Here is a 22,578-nt window from a genome sequence, read left to right on the forward strand (position 1 = left end):
AATCTTTGACCAAGCATCTCAGACACCTTTCTCACTACTCTGCTAATAACAACAGTGCCTTCCACTGACTCTTACTCATGGTGAATGCTTTTTACACAAGTTATTTTCACACGTGCACCCAATTTAGAGGTAATCTATCAGAATTATCCAGTTCCCCACAAGTTTATTCCTAGGATGGTAATACTGCCACCAGTCTAGACAGGGCTAGAGACTCTTGCACACCAGATATATACTGCTGTTGATTTACCCAAATATAAATTTATGCACATTTATATTTTCACTGGTAGTAGGCCCAAGTGGTCTAGTCACTTCAGAAAGTGGATACCTTACTCTTGTTAACCTGCAATGTTCAATACCCCCTTAATATAATAAATAACAATAATACAAATACAATGAAGACTAGCCAAAGAATGTAAAGTGAATAAATGTAAAGTGAGTAAATACATTTTACTTAAGGAGTAAAACAAACAGCGGAAATACAGATTAAATATGAAGAAGAATGAGAAAGCCTACTAGGAATATAAGAATAAGTGTTAGATACACTGACAGGAATATTTCAAGAACACTTTTCCTAAGCTTGATAAATAAACCCAACTACCTCTAGCTTAAAGAGTAATGAACCATAACTGTTATAAGTTCGTATAAGATAGGAGACAGACGAAGAAGATAATATTACAATAAAATGGTTACGTCAATATCTTCAGGTGGACTAAAGGAAAGTTCCTCAATTTTAGAGTCAGTTTATCCAATAATGTCCTTAGTATTCCAGTCCATAAGCTACGATGATCAGATTACATCATTAACTTTCTACAGAAAGATTTTACATCAGGCTACATTAAAGGAATAAAAGTCTCCCATTAGACTCCCATCTGGACATTTTTCCGAAAAGGTGTATTTACAAACTATGGACTACTACCATTAAAATGTACTTTTTAGTTACATTATATTACTTGTGGCTTATCCTGTTTTGACACTTATGTGGCTTAGTTGTAAACAAGCAAGTAGGTATTTCTTAAGAGACCACAGAAAATCACATTTCAACAATATTGATTTCTTTACATGTCCTTTTAGATTTATTTATTTATTTTACATTTGTTAACCGGGATAGTCCGACTGGATATATGTCCATTTTCAGCGGAGGCCTGGGGAGAAAAGCTCCAAGAGTAGTACATACAAAACATAAAGAAAGGCAAAAAATGTACAAAAGTTTGGGTTTAAAAGGATTTAAAAGGAGAAAAGATCACACATTCCTAGGCCAACAGAAATACACATTTTGAAGAGTGAAACAGAGTACAACTACATTTTACAGAGGTGCCAAAGGTGCCAACAATCTGTAGCAAGACAGAAGAAAAAAAAGCATCATATTTTAAGTTAGTTTACTTTAATCTGCCACTCCAACTGCACCACAACCCCCACTCCCTCCATAAAATCCTCAGGCAAGTCATCTGGATGCATCTTGCAAGACATGAAGCTTGAGGAAAGGGTGCACTCCTCTGGTACATTACACCATAAATTTTATGGGCATACCATCTGCACTGACATTAGCAAGCCCATTCCAAAGCTGAATAATCATATTACAAGGATTATAGGACTAAACTATGTGTAAGAAGCTTTCCATTCTGCTCACTTGATTTATGTAGCCAGTATAAAGAGCTGTAGTTGTAATTACAGTGGTACAGCTCCAACTTTTGCAAAGCTCAGAATATGCCCAGACAGTCCTTCGTTATGACTGCATAAGATTTCTCTACAAGTTAAAATATGTGTCTCAAGTACATGGTGTTCCCCTCCCTCTGAAGAAATATGGCTAATTGCAACCCAATCTCCATAGTTAGACACATCAACCTGTACATTGAATGCTGACAATAATTAGGCATAGCTAAAACAGATGCTGACCTTTCCGTGGCTGCAGGAATCAAGTGTATCTGCCAGTAACCATCATTTAAGCCAACAGTGGCTGCATACTTAGCCCCACCAAACTGCTATAAGGCTTCATCTATGCAGGTCATGGGATAAGCATCTGACTAAGTGTGACTGTTCAGTTTCCTGCACTCCACACAACAGAACCTGGTGCTAACTAGTGATGCCAAGACACAGTTGGAATCCTGAATTAACTCCAGTTTCACCATGTCTTGCAGTTCCTGTATCAGAGGTTACTTGACTCATTCAGGTACCTTTTAAGGGGCTGTTTGATGAGTGTCACTCATCCAGTCAGAATAAAACAGGCAAACAGTTGTGGGTTCCATTCAAGCAGCTTTGTTGCACACAAACACATCTGGATTGAGGCTTTGTAACTTAAACTTAAATAAACTTAAAAACAGATTGACTACTATACTCATACATGTTAACACTCTGGCTGTTTTCTCAAAATGGCACTGCTGTTTGCACATACTCACTATTTATATGCATGTGCTTACAACTGGAAATGCTTCTTAAAGTTACAACACATGCTCTGTTCTACATTTTCCCTCTTTGACAAATAATCATTCACCAAATGACAGTATTCATTAACATGCAATTGCACAGAAATGATCCTTTGAAGTGCAATTATACAGAACTAATTGTTTGACATGCAATCATAAAAAATTAAACACATATAAAACAATCATGTCCAGGTTGCTGTGCATTTTACACTTGGTCTAGAAATACGAGATCATATAACATAAAAATCAGAACTGGGTATAGCAATGGGGACTGTCTTTAAGGAATGTTTAACTTTGGAGATATCTGGGACATCATCAGGAATGGGAATGGATACTGAGACATGTTCTTCAGTATAAACATTGTTAGGGTTGCTCTGAGATCTAGAGTCTGTATCACAGGTACGATGCTGCAATATCATTTCTGATACAGGAAGAAAATGCCTATGGTTTCTCCTGCATTCTGTTCCCTCAGACTGCACTAAGTAGGGTCTTGGAACAGCACGTATACCTCTCACTTGACCAATTTAATCAAAGCCTTTTGCATTCTCATCGTCTCACCTTCTTTTAATGGATGAAGAAATCTGCTCGTTTTATCATAGCTGTACTTCTAAAAGGAATGCTTCTTAAAAAGTTGGGCTTTGATTCCTCTGTTGTTTTTAGCATTAGGCACCAACAAACTAGAACTGATAGGCAAGTTTGTTCTGGTTTGCCTAGATAGAAGTTGCTGAGCAGGCCAGCCAAGTAGGTTGTCACAGGGTATATTTCTGAGATTAAGTAAATTCAAGAAGATATCAGTATCGTCATGTTTTGACCTCTCTAGTAATTGCTTTGCACTCTGTACTACATGTTCAGCAAAGCCAGGTATTCCAGACTACTAGTAACATGGATATAGTCCTATTCTTTTGCAAATTTCTGAAACAATTGACTGGTAAACTGGGTACAATTGTCAGAAATAACTTTGTGTGGACTACCATGGACTGAAAAATGATGTTTCAACTAAGTAATAACAACACTAGATGTTAGGCTAGGTAGCAAATCGATCTCAAACCAGGTCGAATAAGAGTCTACCAACACTGAGTAATGCTGATTGTTTAACTAAAATATGTCAGTGGCACCAAGTTAGTGGTGACCAAGTTAGTTCAGGAATTTGGCTTAGCTGAAGTGGTTCTTTTTGCAAATGTGGTTTAGTACTATTGCACACCAAACAGAATGAAATCACTTTATCAATGTCCATTGGCAAAGAAGGCCAAAATACTAGTCCTCTCACCCTTCTTTTGGTAGCTTCTGAATCTGGGTGGCCACGATGCAAAATTTGAATGTATTCATGTTGTAAGGAAATAGGAACAATAACTTTGGGCCCTTTGAAAATTATACCAACTTCCATCAGCATCTCATCTCTATAAGGAAAATAAGGTTGTACTTCTGGCGGTACACAAGATTGCTTTGACGGCCATCCAACATTGATGAAGTGGTTGAACTTCTGCAAAATTTGATCAGTCTTTGTATAATCTCTTAGCTCATCAAATCTCATAATAGAAAAATTCCGCACTTCCATGACACCAAAGTCAAAATTCTCCACTTCAAGCTGTTCTGTGGTATTTCAGGGCGATCTGGATAAGGTATCAGCCAGATAAAGAAGTTTGTCTTTTGTATAGACCATTTTGAAGTTGTAGTTTTGTAATATGAGTATCATTCTTTGTAGTTTTGCTGGGATGGTATGCATAGGCTTCTTTAAAATAGTGACTGGAGGTTGATGATCAGTTTCGTTTGGCCATAAATATAATCATGGAATTTTGAACATGCGAACACAATTGTCAAAAGTTCCTTCTCAGTTTGAGCATACTGCATTTCAGTTTGGGTAAGAGTTCTAGATACATAGGCAACTGGTCTGTCCTCTTGAAGAATAATTGCACCAAGACCGAACTCTGAAGCATCATAGGAAAGAACTACTGCTTTATGGACATCATAGTTTCTAAATGCAGGCAGGATGTTAATTTGCTGTCTGAAGTTATCAAATGCTCTCTGGTGTTGTTCCAGCCATGACCAGACAACATTTCTGCATGTCAGCTCTCTTAAAGCCACTGATAACTCACTAATGTCAGGGATGAATTTGCCCAAATAGTCAACCATACCAAGGAAACACTGTAGGGATTGGACATTGTTTGGAGCTGGCATCTCAAGAATAGCTGCTTGTTTGGAAGGGTCTAGTCGTAAGCCTGTACTGGTAAATAAATGACCTACATAAGTAACTTCTGGTCACCTGAATTTACATTTCAGAGGATTGAGGTTCAAGTTCACTTCATGTGCTCTGTTCAGAACTTTCTTGAAGTTTCTGTCATACTCTGCTTCTTCATTACCTCCAACCAGTAAATCATTCACTATTATACTATTATAGTACATGGATAACAATTAATCAGGATAGTGCAAAACACTTAGTTCTTTGCCAGAAAATCTATTGCATTAACATTTTCACCTACCACTGATACACCATCTACATAAAAAGTAGGGTTACATCTTTTTACATATCTACTTGCTTTTTTGAGTGACCTTTCTTGATAACTGAATTAGGCTTGCTCGATTTATAAAACTTTTGAAACTGGTTCCATTTTTTACACTTGTGGCATTGCTGACCAAATGCTAAGCACTTTTCTCTTTTAGACTCATGGTTGGCACCACAATTACAACAGTTAGCAATACGACTTGACTTGGGTTTTGCTGACTCACCCTTATACTGCACTGAGCATGTCTGTTTTGATGAGCTAGTCTTGGAACTTGCTAGAAAGTTATGGGATCTCTTAGGGGAACCTGTAGGGGCTGCAGCTGCCATGTGCTTAGGCCTGCTTCTGCTAGCCACATGCTGCATGCTGCCTATGCTTGCTCTAGAGGCTGCTGAAACAATGCTCATCACTGGCAAACATACTTGTGTGCCTTTCTGTGAGCTCATGGATCTGACAAATCTCTATAGCTTTGCTCAACATTAAATCACTGCTACGAAGCAAAATCTTTCTCACTGCAACACTATTAACACCATACACAAACCTGTCCTTTATTAACTCATCTTTCAAATCATGAAATCTGCACATTTTAGCTTTATTTCTCAAGTCAGTGATATAAGCTGCAAAAGTTTCACCTGGCTTTTGGTCTCTTGTATGAAATAGGTGCCTCTCTAATGTAACATTTGTCTGGGGGTTGCACGTTTCTCTAAATTTACATTTCAAGCATTCGGGGTCCTCTCTTGATTCAGCCAGTGCAGCAATATGGCAGATGTCTGCTTCTCCAGCATATACTGCTGGTGCATACACAAATGAACACTCTCTTTCAGTGTTTTCTGACCCCACCAAGTTAAGCAAAATAAAAACTCTAGTACATGCATCTTTGGCAGAAAATGCTGCTTGTATGAAAATATTGTACTCCTGCTCAAATACTCTCCAATTCTCTGCAATATTATGATCAAACACAAGTGGACTGGGTCTGCGAAATGCCTCTGCCATATCAACACACAGTAGTGAAGGTGCTTGAAATTATGCATGAACATACACACATATATAAATATGCCAGAATGTGTAATTATGCCCAATAACACAACAGGCTCTTTGAAATAACTGCACTTTGCCAAATAAGTCTCCATACCACAAAAGCACTTTAAAATCACTGTATTTTGTGAAACCACCCTTTATCAGTGTAAGAAATACTTCAAAATGACCATACTGTGTGAAGAAACTGTACACAGCTCAGAGTAAGAAACACTTCGAAATGAATGCACTTTGCAAATGAACTATATAGAGCACAAGATCCTTTCAAAATGGCTGCACTTTGTGAAATAAATCTGTACAGTGTAAGAAATGTACACAGCACAAGAAACTTTTTGAAATGGCTGTACATTGACTGCACTTTGCAAAATAACTGCACTTTGCACAGCAAACTCTTTGAAATAATTGCACCATAAGAAAGCACACACTTTGCAAATACTTTGCATACTCTGAAATAGTTCGAACAACTCTAGTTATGCTTTGAATGGCTTCGGTCAATGCAAAATAGTAGCTTATGCCAAAACACGGCCTTTTGCTAAAAACATGCAGTCATCTTGCTTTTTTAAGCTTATTTTACCCTTTTATTGTACTCGTAATGCCCATTTAACCTCTTATCATGCTCATTATACTTTTCTTGTGCTTGTTTTACTTTAAACATGATTGTTCTGCAAAGCAAAGGTAATTCTGAGCCCCATATAAGTATTTCTGATAGTTTTACCAAATATTGTGGCTTTGAACACTTTGTTCAATTAATAATGCATTTTGTGCCTTTTGTTTGATTAATAATGCATTTTGTGCCTTATGAATGCTCCGTATCATTTTCTTTCCAAATAAATCATTTGTGCAAGTTTTGGTTACCTGAAGTTCACTTCTGGCCCTTTTTAATCATTTGAGCACTGTATCACCCAACCTTCTCAATATACCTTCACTGTCAACTCTGCACCTCAAGTCTTGAAGAAGTTGCACTTTCAATCCCTGTTCTGACACTATGTCGCTCATGTGGACAGGATAAAACAGATGAACAGCTGTGGGTTCAGTTCAAGCAGCTTTGTGTTACACAAACACATCTGGATTGAGGCTTAGTAACGTAAACTTAAATAAATTTATAAACAGGCTGACTACCACACTCATACATGTTAACACTCTGGCTGTTCTCTCAAAATGGCACTACTGCCTGCACGTGCTCACTATTTATATGCGCGTGCCTACATCTGGAAATGCTTCTTAAAGGTACATACACACACTCTGTTCTACAATGAGCTTCTATATTCCTACTTCTCAATGGTAAACCCTGGCTTACCACTAAAAGATTCCACAAATTCCTATAATGCTGTTCAGATCTCCTGAACCTAGCTAGGATTTAACTTTTGAGACAGGGCTACCACACCCACCAAGGCATCATGCTGAGTCTCCCCTAGGAGATCTAACTCAAGATCTCCTTCTGATTCCTGCTGCAGCTGACTGCCCAAATTAAGTACTAAGACTTCTCTGTCATGATAGGGCCTTATTATATTAACATGGAAACGCTGCTTTATATTTGACTTCCCCCTTTTTTTTTTTAGTTGTGAAAGGACCCTACCAAGCTGTCTGTAGCTTGTTGTAGCTAACAGGAATAAGCACCATTACGTACTGCCCTACATAATGCTTTCTGTCTATTACTGACCTGTTATACCAAACTTGTTGCAGATGTTGTGTTTGTGCCAGGTGCTCAGCCAGCCACATAGCTCCCTAAGTCTAGTCCTGAAGTTTAGAACATACTCTACAAGAGACCTCTCATGGGAATCACAATCACCCTCCAATTCATAAATTTAGTCAAGGGTGCCTCTTACCCTATGTCCATACAGCAGTTTGAAAAGGTGAAAAAGCTGTGGATTCTTGGGAAACTTCCCTGTATGCAAAGAAAAGACGGAGCCGATAATTATTCTGTGAATGCTGTCAGTACAGTCTTCAGTGTAAAACTAAACTTTTGCAAAGACCATTTGTCTTTGTATGACAGGAGGCAGTCTTTAGAAACTTTTCCTCACAATGTTTCCGCAAAGAGGCCAGGAGGTCTGACATCAAGTTGGCACCTCTAGTCATAATTATTTTGTTAGGTAAACTTACCTTGATGAAAAAGTCTGTCAAAGAATTTGCCACCTTTTCTACTTTTATGCAAGATGGAATTACCACTTCTGAGTATCAGGTGGTATAATCTACCACCGCCATGACATATTTCTTACCTGTGGAAGTTGGGTTACTTAGAGGTTGCACAATATCCATAGCTATCCTCTGTAATGATTACTTATTAACAGGCAAATGTATTAGAGCAGCCTTGGCTTTATCTCCAGCCTTGACAAAATTTTCTCACTGCTCATAGGTTCCTCACTACCTTTCTACACATTTTTCAATCTCTGGTCAGGAGAAATGGCATTGGTGGCCACTGGCCCACTAATTCTTAACCCAGTCTCATCACTCTGTGGAGATGCACTTGCCCACACTTGTTGCATGCTCAGGAGATGAGGGTGCTCCTTATGTAGGGCTGCCAGGCATGACTTGTCCTTATATGCACTCTGTAGAGGTGAGAGTGGGAAACACATGCAATACATTTGTATCTCTGGATGTGGGTGATAGGATGCTATCCACGGTTACTGTTGATGACAATGGCACAGTGCCCTTAAAATGTGCTAGTGTTAAGCTGCCATTTTCAGCAGTACCTGATATAGCACTGACATCAGGCATGCCATACTTCACAGTTGAGGACCCCATGAAAATAACACCTATAAAAACAGATAGATAAACACCATATATAGCACTGCTATGTATGATAACCCCACTTCCCAGCATTGTACTAAAAGTACAGTTATGCGTAGAATGTAAGCAAACATACCTTGTGTGATATACCTTCACATCTACATCCCACATGTGCCTGTATAAGAGATATGGCAGTGATAAGTATCCTTGAGAGCAGCCAAGTACATCTCCAGATTAGGCCCAGAAAAATGCATCCAGTTTAGCTCTCATATCCAGGCCTCTACTTGGCGACAGTATCTTTTTACTCTATTCAGACAGGGACATGAGGAACACATCGATGGCCATATGGGCAGTCTACATTGGTGGGCTGCTACCCATGGCCATTCTCTCACATTCAGAAGCATGGTCTTTTGTGATGGCATGCAAAATCATATTGTTGACTCTGCAATTAACTTGATAACTGCTGCAGTACAGGTATCCACTGCACTAACATCTGAAATCACTACACCTGTGACCAGAAGTCCTGGTTGATCTTATTTGTGCCCAGAATCCACTCTCTATTCTGACAGACAGCCTACAGTATCACATTGGTCCCTGTCTGAGAAAACTTCTTGAGGTGCTTCTATTCTTTTGGTAGCATGTATGTACCTGTATATGTAGACATACACTACGTTTAGTAGTCAGACACAAAATAAGTACAGCTCAGTATGTATTAGTAATTTACCTATGTAGCAGCATTACCATTATAAGAGGCCACAGCTAATATACTCCATTATCACAGGTACTTGTCTAGGGCAGACCATTTTCTTTGCATAGTCATCATTTCAGTCATTCCTGTACTCCCAAGACACCTGACTACAAGTTGTTCAGGAGCAGCCCCTCCCCAACAATACAAAAATGATAGTCTTATCCCTTCATTTTCACAACCTGCCATAGGCCTGTGCACCCTTAGCACAGCTGCTATAGAACAGCTATTCTCCTTGTAGATCAATACACTTATTTACTTTGGATCTTTTCACTATTCTACAGAAATTTGGATAGGGCAAAGATCACTGCAATTGCATAGACTGTTTTTGTCATACTGCTTCAGGGTCCATAGCACAGCAATTATGCCCATGAGGCAATTTAGTGTAAATGTCTCTAAACCCCACATCTATTGCAATGTGTATTAGCTCATCACTGCGCCCTGGGACACATGCCTGCCTGTGTACACACACTGTAGTCTGAGAAGTGTTATACACATGTATGGTCATGTCCATGAGTTGCAAAAGATCACTGGCTTCCTGACATCTCCCTCAGGGCCAACTAGGGGTACTTTGCCACCAGCATGCCATAACCAACAGTGCAGTGGTAAGCTTTTGGACACAAATGTGGAATGTATAGGCCCGATATCTTGTATTCAGCATGCCTCGCCCCCACCCCACACCACAGTCAGCAATGTTGCTGATGCGTGACTATGCAGTGTCATTGTTTCATATGGTTTCCACAACATGCATCAATGCAAATCTCCATATTCCTGTTGATATCAACCCGTGATGGGGCCATGACTTGTGAAAGGGCTGAGTTTGGAAGGCCTCCTGCATGGTGAATGTGGGAGGCTAAAATATTTCTTTACATATTGCTTCAACACCACAGTAAGTTCTTGCTGTGGAACTCTGATGAGAGCCCTGAGTACAAGATGGATAGAACATGCACCATCTAAATCTCAGAATGGGTCTATGAAAAAATGCGGTATGTGCAATTATTGCACTTATATTGAAGAGGGCTGCATATTTAGTATAAATAATATTACTATAAAATGAAGAAAAAATGCACATGTAATTCAGAGAAGGTCGTTTACTGTGCAATTTGCACAAAATGGTCTTGTTTTTATGTAAGGAAAATGGAAAGAAAATTAAAGAATAGGATCTATGAACACATAAGAGACATAAAGAACAAAAAGGAGACCAATGCCCTGGCCAGACATAACATGGAATTCTCAGATCATATGTTTAAATTTATGATACTGGAAGTAATTACACCAGATACAAGGGGAGGCCCTTGGGCTCTGATTTTAGAAAAGCAAGAAGCCCTTTGGCAATTAAACCTGAATGCTTTGCAATGGCCAGGTCTAAATGATTCCTTTTCAATTGTATGTTTCTTAAAATTAATCATTAGAGAGATGATTTTAATAATTTTATATAATTAGTATATTTCAATTATTACATTTTTGTCTTATAGGTTCATAGGTTCATAGGTAGGTACTAGGCTATCTGCCCAAAGCCATTTATAAGCCTAGCCAGAATGTGTTGGCTTTTGCCAGCCCCTTAGATTAGTTCCTTATGCCTCTGTCCAGCAGTGCCACTGAAGTGATCCCCGGGGTAAACTTTCTGTTTCCCATCCACTTGTCAAGGTTTCTCTTGAAGACTGTTAGAGAGGAGCTCTGCCTAATGTAGATTGGAATCTTGTTCCAAAGCATGGGAAGTCTCTGGGACAGGAATCTATCTCTCCAGCACATCCTATTTATTGTTGTGATGAGGTTTAGATCCCTAGAGCACGTGGCTGGAGGGGATAGGGTTTTCTTTAGGTGGAGCATATCCATTAATTCTGGGTTGGACATGACCTTGTATGTCAGGCAGACTTCACCTCTGAGTAGGCGGTATGCAACCGAGTACAGCTGGAGTTTCTTCAGTCGAACTGCATAGGGCATCTGTTTGAGGCCAGTGATCCTCTTGATGAGGTACTTCTGTGGTCTTTCCAGCTGTTGCAGGTGTCTTGTAAGGTACATCCCAAATCTGGCGTTGCACAATATAATGGGTCTGATGAGTGATGAGTAGAGGGGCACAATAACCTCTTTTGATCTGGATGCGAACCCTTTTGTGATTAGGTGGGCCACATAGAAGGATTTTCTAACCACTTTGGCAATGTGATTATCAAAGGAGAGATTACTATCTACTTGAGTCCCCAGATCCATTATTACATTTTCCGTATTTAGGGGACTACCCCCTATGTGGTAGTTTGTGGGTACTTTGTTTTTTCCAAAGGGGATGACTATGCACTTTTTGGCATTTAGCTTGAGGCCATGATTTTGACAACAGGTATTCGTCTCAGTGAGAGCCTTTTGGAGGATGTCTGTGTCAGCCGGAGAGTCAATTATAGCCCCTAGTTTGCAGTCATCCATGAACTTGGTCAGCCATAATCCTCCTGTGCTTGCCTGTACCTCTGAAAATTATATGCCGAACAGGAGGGGTCCTAGGACTGAGCCCTGGGGAATGCCACTTGTAACCGGTTTAGAGTCAGACCTAGCTCCTGCAACTCTCACCATGTGGGTTCTGTCCGTGATCCAGCTGGCAACCCATCTTGTGATGTAGGGGTTTATGTTCAGGCTGGTGAGCTTGTCTATAATACTAGAATGGGGAATGATGTTGAAGGCCTTTGTGTGTACCACCTTTCTCTCATCTATAGCCTTGGTAACTATCTCAAAGAAGTCCACCAGGTTTAGGAGGCATGATCTGCCCTTAACAAAGCTGAACTAGGTAGGGTCCAGTGTTTGGAGGTTCCCACTGTCTCTGTTAATTAGTTCCATGATGATGTGCTCCATAGCCTTGCATACCAAGCTAGTCAGGCTTATAGGGCAATAGTTCCCGGGGTCTGTTGTGGCTCCCCCTTTGTGGAGCAGAATAACCATTGCTGTGCGCCACTCTATGGGTAGGTAGCTTGTGGAGAGGCTGAGTTTGAACAGCATGTTTAGGTGAGGGGTTAGTTCGTCTTTGAGCTTGTGTAGGATGCAGCCTGGGACACTGTCTGGTCCCATTGATGCTGTGTTTTTGGCTTTGGAGAGGGCTGTTTTAACCTGAGTGTCTGTGATTTCAAGGGCTCTACATTCTTCTGGTATGGTTATGGGCCCTTTTGTTCATGTTTAATATATATATATTCTTTATATTTTAAGTTGTGCCTATTTATTAAATATGCAAATAAAGGGGAAGAGGGGGTGTGTTTTAAGACCTTGTGACTCTTTTTACTATTTAAATTTGATCTATAGTGGGAATTGTTTATTCTGATGAAGTTCCTGATAGTGCAGGGATGAAAGCTTTGTGGATCCGTTTCTTAATAAATATTCTTCATGGATTACCTGCTGTGTTTTTTTTGCCTTTACAGTGTGTCCTCAGCTCCGTGTTTGTGCCTGTTCCTTTTTCTACTGTGGTGTTTGGTGCTGTGTATTCACTAGTATACTGAGTAATGCCATGGACATCACCAACTATGCCAACTAGTGCCCTAACATCAGTACCGTGACCTGAAGAGATCTTTCTGTGACCTTCTATGTTTTTGGTAAGAACAGGCTAGGGGAAAGGGAGCCAGCACGGTAAAGTAAGCATTAATATTTGACGGTTGATTATACAGAGGTAGATTTTTGTTCAGCAATCCTGACTTGGTGGCATTGATTTTCTTTTCTTTTTTCTTTCTGTTTTTTTTTCAGTATTAATAATGGAACCTTTCTAAGAAGCACATTAAAATTAAGAAGTGAAAGCATTAACTAGCAAAAATTATATAAAAATTGTATAAAGGAATGGTTTTGATTGTGAATTAAATTGTTTTTTAAGTAATAAATTAAAATAGCTTTTAATCATGTCATGTAATATGAATTAATGTATTTGTAATAATTATACATTTTTGTAAAACAGATTTGGTTGGTTGAGTGGGAGTAATGTGATGTACTGTGTTTATTTAAAATGATGGTGACTGATTTTTTTATGATTATATTCTGAAGAAGTCAAATGGTGAAAGAGCTAAATACAGCTTGGGGGAAATTTAATAAAGCCTACATGGATTTTTTTCCATGTAGGCATAGTGGTACACTGTTTACATGAAAGTAAGCAGGTGTGCGATCCAGTAAACAGAGCTGAGGGGCATGCACATACGTGCCAACATGGAATTGTCCGTGGTATGCAAATCACCTCATAAGCAGTTGAACTGCATGCAAATGAGGGTGGTAGAGCAATCCAAAAAGCAGATTTTTAGTCCTGCAGACCTTGTGCTGGTGTCTGAAATGTACATGGAAAAATTCCATGTACAGGATGTTAAACAGAGAACAGGGGCTGTAAAAGTGCAGTAAGAGGGACAGAAATAGCATAGCAGGCACAGATATGTGTAAAACTATCCACTGTGTGTCCAAAACCTAATGGAGAATAATTTAAAATATTTTTTTTCTAATAATCGGATTATGTTTGCATGGTGTGCTGCAGTGCGCAAACATGTTGTTAAGAAAAAAAATTAAAAAGTGTAAAAACGAAAATTAGTAGTATGTGACAGTAATGCATTATAGGACCCTACATGGAGTATGTACAATGGTAGACTGCTGTGGATGCTAATGAGGCAGGGCTTGGAACTGTGTAGGTCCCAGGTTGTTTGCATGGATCTCTATGCAAATGAGCTGGGGTTACTGAATAACAGGAATGGGTATCCGGTTCCGCAGATCCCATCCATGTAGGCAGATAACTGTGCTAGTGTCCACAGAAGAGGTAGCAGTCATCAAAGGGGCGGTGTGTCTGTGTCCTTTTAAGTCCATGGGAGCACAGTGGAGCTTGTTTGCGTTGTACACCGCTGTGCTCAGCAAGGGAGTGTGTACAGTCACTGCTAAGCTCCGTTTACCTTCAGGGTGCGTGTTCCATCATGTTTGAGTGTGTTTGCATGGGCTAGCTGCCATGCTGAGCATGACCTTTCTTGGGGGCTTGTACAATGAATGCTGAGCATTGTTTACCTTCTCAGAATGTGTTTGTGTGGTGGGCCACAGTGCTGAGCAAGGAAAGCTGTTAAAAAAATTGGCTGAGAAAGGCAATGAGATCTTAATTACTGATGACCCCGTTCCACTTAAACTAGGGCCAATAACTGTCCTTAATGATGTACTTGGCAGGCGGAATGCATCATGAGTAGCCAATCACAAAGGCTGCACCTACAACAGAGCATTATAAAGGTTGTGGAAACCCTACAATCTGATTTCTTCCCATACTCTGCGCCACTGGAGTACAGACTTGGGACTTTTAAATGAAGAATGCTATGGGCTGCTGCAGGTCTGCTACATCTGTATGTGCTGGATGCTAATGTCAGTGCTGCTGCTGCTGCTGACTATAGGCCTAGACTGAGAAGAAGAAGTGTTTTTAGGCCCAGGGTAACCTTCCAGGGGCTACATGAGCTGGAGATTGTAGAGCGCTACAGGATGGACAGTAACATACTGCAAGAACTCATTGAGCTCTGCCAACCTCAACTCAGACCCAGAGCCAACAGAGGATAACTCATCCCAGTGGAAACTAAGGTATGTGTAGCTCTTAGGATACTAGCTATGGGTACATTCCAAGGACCAACTGGGGACATGATAGGGATCTCACAGGCATCAGTATCCAGGGTATCCTATATCAGTTCTTGGATGCCATGCTACCACATGCCAGTGAGCACATTTATTTCCCCCTCACCCCTGAGATGAGGGCCAGCAGTATGCAACACTTCTACCATGTAGCACACTACCCTGAAGTACTGGGTGCCATATATTACAGTCATGTACACATCAAGGCATCACCCGGTGAGGAGGGTAGAATCTATGTCAACCGCAAGAGGTACCACTCCATCAACTGCCAGGTCGTGTGCAATGCCCATGGTATTATCATGAATGAGTGTGCTGGCAGCCCTGGCATTTAACAAAACCCCCATATCTGGCATGTATCACAGCTGTACCAGATATTTGCTATGGGGGTCTTCCCACATGGCCATTTACTGGGGGATGCTGGCTACACACTGGAACCATGGATGATGACACCCATTAGAAATGCACACACACACATCCACCAAAGAACACCATAATGAGGCACATGCACAAACCAGGAGCATCATAGAGTGTGTGTTTGGGCTGCTGAAGTCACAGTTCCAGTGCCTTGATATATCTGGTGGAGCCCTGCAGTACTCTCCAGCTCCATGTGCAAAGATATTTACAGTATGTGCCATGCTACATAATATGATCCTGTGGAAACAGCTGCAGCAGAATCAGCAAAGGGAACTGATACACAGCTCCCCACCAGTGCCTAGGTCACCACAGCCACATCCGCATTGGAACTCTTAGGAGGAAAATCCTGAGGTTGTCAATGTAGGCAGACATAGGCATGTCCAGTATGCTCTGGCCTTTGCCAAGAGACATGCATAGCACATGCACTGACAACTTAGAGCCCTAGCATGTGACACCTTTCTCTGACTTGCATACATATTAGTAAAAATAATGCCAGCCAGCCCACACAATCTGTACCTCACCATACATTGGCTGTGGAATGTGTGCATTACACAGTGTTGGCCCCAAAGTACAGGTCTGTCAACTGCTGCATTTGCAAGGTAAGTCACACAGCTACTCACCACTTGTAAGGGTTACTAGAATATGGTAACATATGTATGGGCCTGACGCATGTTTGCAAGGGAATAAAGTGGGCTACTGGGCTACTTGCAGAGATCTAACAGCCACTTTGGACAATGGGTACTCTGTCCAATAGTACATGCCCCAAAATATTGTCTAGGGCACATGGCTGGAAACCTCAGTACATTATTCAAGGGAGATGACAAACAGTGGGGTCACAGTACAGTCGCATGACTGTGTATACCAGCAGAGCATGGGCTAGTCATCCCCCACCCCCATCTCATCAGTGTACCCGTATAACTGCTGTAGCAGTATATTTGCAATGATATATATGCAGACCACCCAATTTTTGGGCTGTGACATAGAGACAAAACCTGGCCACATGTGCTATGCCTCAGGTAATGCAGTATATATATGTCTGTATGCTGTTGATTGTGTGATGAATGATGCATCCCTGTCTGGCAGCTTGAGTGGCTCAGTAGGATAAGGGACATTAGCATGGATGATGGTGTTAATGGTTTGAATATGGCAGTAGCCACATCTTTTGCATTTGAGGTAGTCATATGGTGGTATTCCCACAGACTGCAAGAAATCTGGACAATCTGTTACTGCAAGAAACCTGGACAAACCAGAGTGAATGGGGGAACAAAGTACATGTACTGAGTAATGTAAAAAGTGGCTAGTATAACAGCAGGTTGCAACAGGTCAGATTAGCTGCAGGATGTAAAGGCCATCACTTAAATGTCTCAGTAGTTACAACAATTCATTGACTGCATTTTACAGTATAGTACTGGAAAACCACAAATGTATGAGGAACAGAGCAGACATATGGGGCAAAATGCTGGACATTCTGCAAAAACATGTACAGGGAGTGTGTGTGTGTGTGTGTGTGTGTGTGTGTGTGTGTGTGTGTGTGTGTGTGTGTGTGTGTGTGTGTGTGTATAAATATATATCCTTACAGCAGTATGGACATGCCCAAATGGGCTATCCCCATGCAATGGTATGCATTTTATGGCCCTGTAACTGGCCGCTGGCCTCTAAATTGCCCTCCTCTACAAAGCTTCCTGATGTCATCCACCTTAAGAGCACTGGCTGACAGTCTAATGTCAGATAAACTCTGTGGTGCATGTGATAGGCACCGTGAGCTGTAGTATGTCATAGTAGATAGGTAGGAGTTCTAATCTCACATCACCCAATATGTGTGTGTGTGTGTGTGTGTGTGTGTGTGTGTGTGTGTAAATATGTCCCCTTACAGCACTATGGACATGCCCATATGGCTTATCTATATGCAATGGTTAGGCATGTGGACATGCTGCTGGCCTCTAAATTGCCCTCCTCCACATAAGCATAATTGATGTCCACCACCTTCTAGATGTTTATGTTCAGAAAACCCAGGTAACATGCATTGAGGGTAGCAGACCTTGTTACAAAGTATGAATGCATGATTACGCTGACTGCCCTCATTGTGCTTGATACACTGTTATACACATATGCACCTGGGGAGCTATGCATGTATACTACCTTACCCTGCTGACATCATATACCTGCTATGCCACCATGCCATCCTGTGCTGCTGTATTAACACCCTGTGTCTATTGTTTAACCCCTCAGACACCTTAAATGGACACATACATAGAGCCATGACACACCTGTCATTCTGTAAATCTACCACCAGTCTAACATCTTGCAACAAAGATACACAAATGTTGATGTATAGTCATGACACATGCCAGCATACAATACTTGTAGTGGTCCACAACAAGTGCCATGGCAAAACAATATTACACTACACAAGTACATGTAAAGTAAAATAGTCACCCTGTGCATCAGAGACATATTTGCATTTCCCTGCATCAATGTCACATATGGCAGGGATGTGGCATAGGTATCATCACATGCACAGGTGGTGGTGTGAGGGTGCCAGAGGCCTATGCTGTGGCAAGCAGGTGACAGCATGTGTGTGAGTCAGGAAGGGGTGTGGGTTAGATATGCCATGGAGCAGTGCCGTGTGTGTCTGTTGGTGACCTGCATTAAGTAGTGGTGTTTGAGTCTGTGCATGCACACAGTCAAGCCCAATGCTAGCCTTACACATGTGTATGTTGCACAGCTGTGGACTGTACATGGTAGACTGGACAGTTCCCCATCTCAATCCATGAAAACATGAACTGACTCTGCCAGGAGTAGCACTGGCACCAAAATGCCCAAGGTCAAATGCGGTGCCAGTACCTGACAGTAACTGCAAAGTGTTGGAGCTGTGACCTACACAGGATCACCCAGGACCATGTGCCCATGGCCTTGAATGTCATGGTTTAGACAGCACACTTCCCTCTGTAATGCTGTAGGCACTACCAGTATGGGAGCATGACTGTGCATGGCCATGTGGACTCCCAGTAGGTGTTGTTGCTGACCTTCATCCAAGTGTCCGACGCCCAACTCCAACCAGATGTTCTACCACAGGCATTGTGTGGTCAAAGATAGACACTGTCTCAGCCCACCATCTATCCATGACAGCAGGGAACCAATCCAGGGTGTCCCCAATGTGGTGGAGGCAGTCATGGATGTCACACTGTGCTGCATCTATAACTCTAAGCATCTGTCTGGTGTTGCATTCAGAACGTGCCTGTGCCTCCATGATGGACCACAACATGTGGTGAGTGACCTGTGATGTGACACTTGCAACAGGTGGTAGATGGACAATAGTCCTGCCATGAACTCTTCTGTCAATCTGCATCTAGCTATGGCCAGTGTCTACACTCACTGAAATCATAGTTGTCACACTGCCCTGTTCAATACTGCCACCCTCTGACTGTCAACTATCTGTGGCCTCTAGGTATTGGGTATGTGTGGGCATACTGACTATGTGTGGTGACAAGGGGGGCAGAAGAGGGATGTCAACCTGTGGACAGATACAACCACCAACAACCCCGCCTGTGCCTCACTATGGCCACCATAATCAGCAACATCTGATTAGCACTGACATCAGGTTGTGAGGGGGACAGACTCCAACCCCCCGTTACCTGTGAGAAGCAAAACAATGGCAGTACATTACTACCTGCACTATTATGTATGGTAATCCACATAAACACATACAGATGAGGATCCACAACTGCATTACAAGTCTCACATCTTCACATCTCTGCTCCCATGCACAACAGACAAACTCACAACAACATACATAGACAATTCAGGCCCGTTAGAACATGCACATCAGCTACATCCAGTTAACGATGCCAGTACACTACACTTGTAAGGTATGCAATATGACAATGTATGTCATAGAACTAACATAACACCCAGTACACCTATATTAAGAATGATATAAGAGTAGTAGTATCACTGCCTCAGGTATGTACCATAAATTTGGGTCTTTGCCACCCATTAATTATGACTTTGTCCTGAGTTCTTGCTGTAGGAGGTTGACACGTATGTTAGGCATAACACTCAATCAAAAAGGGACAAATGTCAACAGACACAGGGACTTAGCCAGAGTACATCAGGGACATTCAGGGTCAGTTTTACAATGTTAGAACTAATGATGTGAGACATGGACAGAATGAGAGGATGTGAATTAAAGTACATCATTTGACATTACAGGGGTGTACACCCACCCTTATTGTCACTATGTACTATGTGTAATCCACTATCTTTCCTACAACAGCCGACCATTGTAGGTGGGATTTACAGGGCTGAGATGTGATTGAAATCAGGGGCAGTTGAGAGGCATACGTGTAGGTGTAGGACAGCAGAGTATCAATGACATCATCACCATAGATCTAAGGCAGGCTTACTGATGTAATTCCTATTCCCCATATGTTCATCCTCCCATCTGCATCCTGTTATATGGACAAACCTATCACATACGTGGTGGAGTGCAGTACTCCATTGTTGAACTTTGCTTCAAGTAATCTTTTGATAATACACTCTGTGTGTGTCAAGTCTCATACAATCTGTTCCCCATAACCAGCTGCCTGCCTTTGTAAGGTACTGCTCATTAGCAGGTACTTACCCCTGTACCACTCTGTAGCTCAGAATTGCTAATTTCATCTGAAACAGCTGTATTGCACAATCATTAGCCAATGACATGTCATCACAGTGCATGCATGGATCATGCAATCCCAAATAAAACCAAGACCCATTCCCCCAAAGGCAGGCGCCCTGTCTGGTGGACCCCAGCCATTAACAAGCTTTACAACAGGAGGAGGAAGCTGCTACATGACAGAGCAAAATCCCCAAAAGGGAAGGCGTCTCTGATCAGTACTAGCAAAAAACTTTGATCACTCATAAAATCATCCAAGGCAAACTTTGAAAGAAAAATCGCAAAAGACACTAAAGACAATCACAAGGCCTTCTTTAGTTATATTAGAAACCTGGGTGGAAACTCCCAGGTATGCTCAGAGTTAGTCCAAAATGACAAAAAATACACTGAACCCACAGACATTGTCAACATACTGGCAGACAGGTTCAGTGCAAATTTCTCCCCCCTCCCCCCCAAAAGGAGAAATATCTATCCCAGCAGAGTGTAGCCTCCCTGACATCTCAGATGCCCAGGTGAGAGCCGCCCTCTCCAAAGCTAAAAACACAGCATCAATGGGACAAGACGGTGTCCCGGGTTGCGTGCTACATGAACTCCAAGAGGAACTAAACCTGCACATAAGGCTGCTGTTTAATCTTAGCCTTACTACAGGATACGTACCCAAAGAATGGCGTACAGCAACAGTGGTCCCACTCCACAAAGGAGGTGCTTCTACGGACCCTGAAATTACCGCCCATAAGCTTGACGAGCCTGGTCTGCAAAGCTATGGAGAGGATCATTATGGACCTCATAAACAAAGACATTGGGGACCTACAGACACTGGATCCTACCCAATTTGGCTTTGTCAAGGGCAGATCCTGCCTTTTGAACCTGGTTGACTTTTTTGAAACAGTCACTAAGGCCATTGATGAGGGTAAGGCAGTTCACACAGCCTACCTTGATCTTGCAAAAGCCTTTGACACAATACCCCACTCGGGCATCATAGACAAGCTCACCAGCTTAAATGTAAACCCATATGTCATAAGATGGGTTGCAAACTGGCTCAAGGACAGAACCCACAAGGTCAGAATTGCTGGAGCCATGTCAGACTCTAAGCCAGTCACAAGCGGTGTCCCACAGGGCTTGGTCCTGGGACCCCTCTTGTTCAGCATTTATTTTTCCGAGGTGCAAGCAAACATAGGAGGATTGTGGCTGACAAAGTTCACAGATGAATGCAAACTGGGCGCCATAATTGATACTCCAGCGGACACAAGCATCCTTCAGAAAAGCCTCATAGAAATGGATAACTGGTGTCAGAGCCATGGCCTTAAACTGAACACCAATAAATGTATAGTCATACCCTTTGGGAAAAACAAAGTACCCACAAATTACCACATAGGTGGTAATCCATTAAGTACAGAAGAAGTAATCAGGGACCTAGGGACCCAAGTTGACAGTAACCTCTCATTTGACACTCACATTGCCAAGGTGGTTAGGAAGACCTTCTATATTACCCACCTTATCATGAAAAGATTCACATCTAGATCAAGAGAGGTCATTGTGCCCCTATACTCTTCCCTTATCAGGCCCATAATTGAGTTCAATGCCCCATTTGGGATGTACCTTACCCGACACCTGCAGCAGCTAGAAAGACCCCAAAAGTACCTCACCAAGAGGATCAAGGGTCTCAAACATATGTCATATGCTGCCCGGCTGAAGAAACTCCAGCTCTATTCAGTCGCATACCGCCTACTCAGAGGCGATCTATGCCTGACGTATAAGGCCATGTCCAATCTGGAATTAATGGACATGCTCCACCTCATAAAATCCAAATCCACCAGAGCCGCGAGAGATTTGAACCTCAACACAGAAATAAATAGGATGTGCTGGAGGGACAGATTCATAACCCAGAGGCTCCCTACACTCTGGAACAGAATCCCAGTCCATGTTAGGCAGAGCCCCTCACTGACTCTCTTCAAGAGAAATCTTGACGAGTGGATGGGAGATCGTAGGTTTACCCCGGGGGTCATCTCTGTGTCACTACTAGACAGAGGCACAGTAAACTAAACCCTAAATGGGCATAGTATTCTCATTCCAAGAGGTGGCGAAAGCCACACACACTCTGGCTAGGCTTATAAATGCCCTAGGGCAGATAGCCTAGTATGAACCTATGAACCTATGAACCTATAATATATAAGGCCTTCTTGTAGTTTTTGATTTGGACATAACTGAGGAGTGGGGACTACAACATTACAGAGGGTAGGTACAAACACTGTCCACTGTAGAGCTTTATGATGTATGTCCACAGTTTTGCCTCATGTGTATGGTCAGTGTCCCATACCATTGTGGTCACCTGGCAGTACACTGGCAATCACTGTGGGCTGAGCTCAGTAAGGAAAGACATACATGTGTGTGTCACACTGCATACCCACCAGACTATGCATGCTACTGCAATAACTGTTATTCTATCAACTTGCTATCTTTGTAGGGGCAAACTGTTACACATGTCCCTATCTG

This window comes from Protopterus annectens, chromosome 4.part0 (genome assembly GCF_019279795.1).
Source record: "Protopterus annectens isolate FY-2018-M chromosome 4.part0, PAN1.0, whole genome shotgun sequence".
NCBI classification, from domain to species: domain Eukaryota; kingdom Metazoa; phylum Chordata; order Ceratodontiformes; family Protopteridae; genus Protopterus; species Protopterus annectens.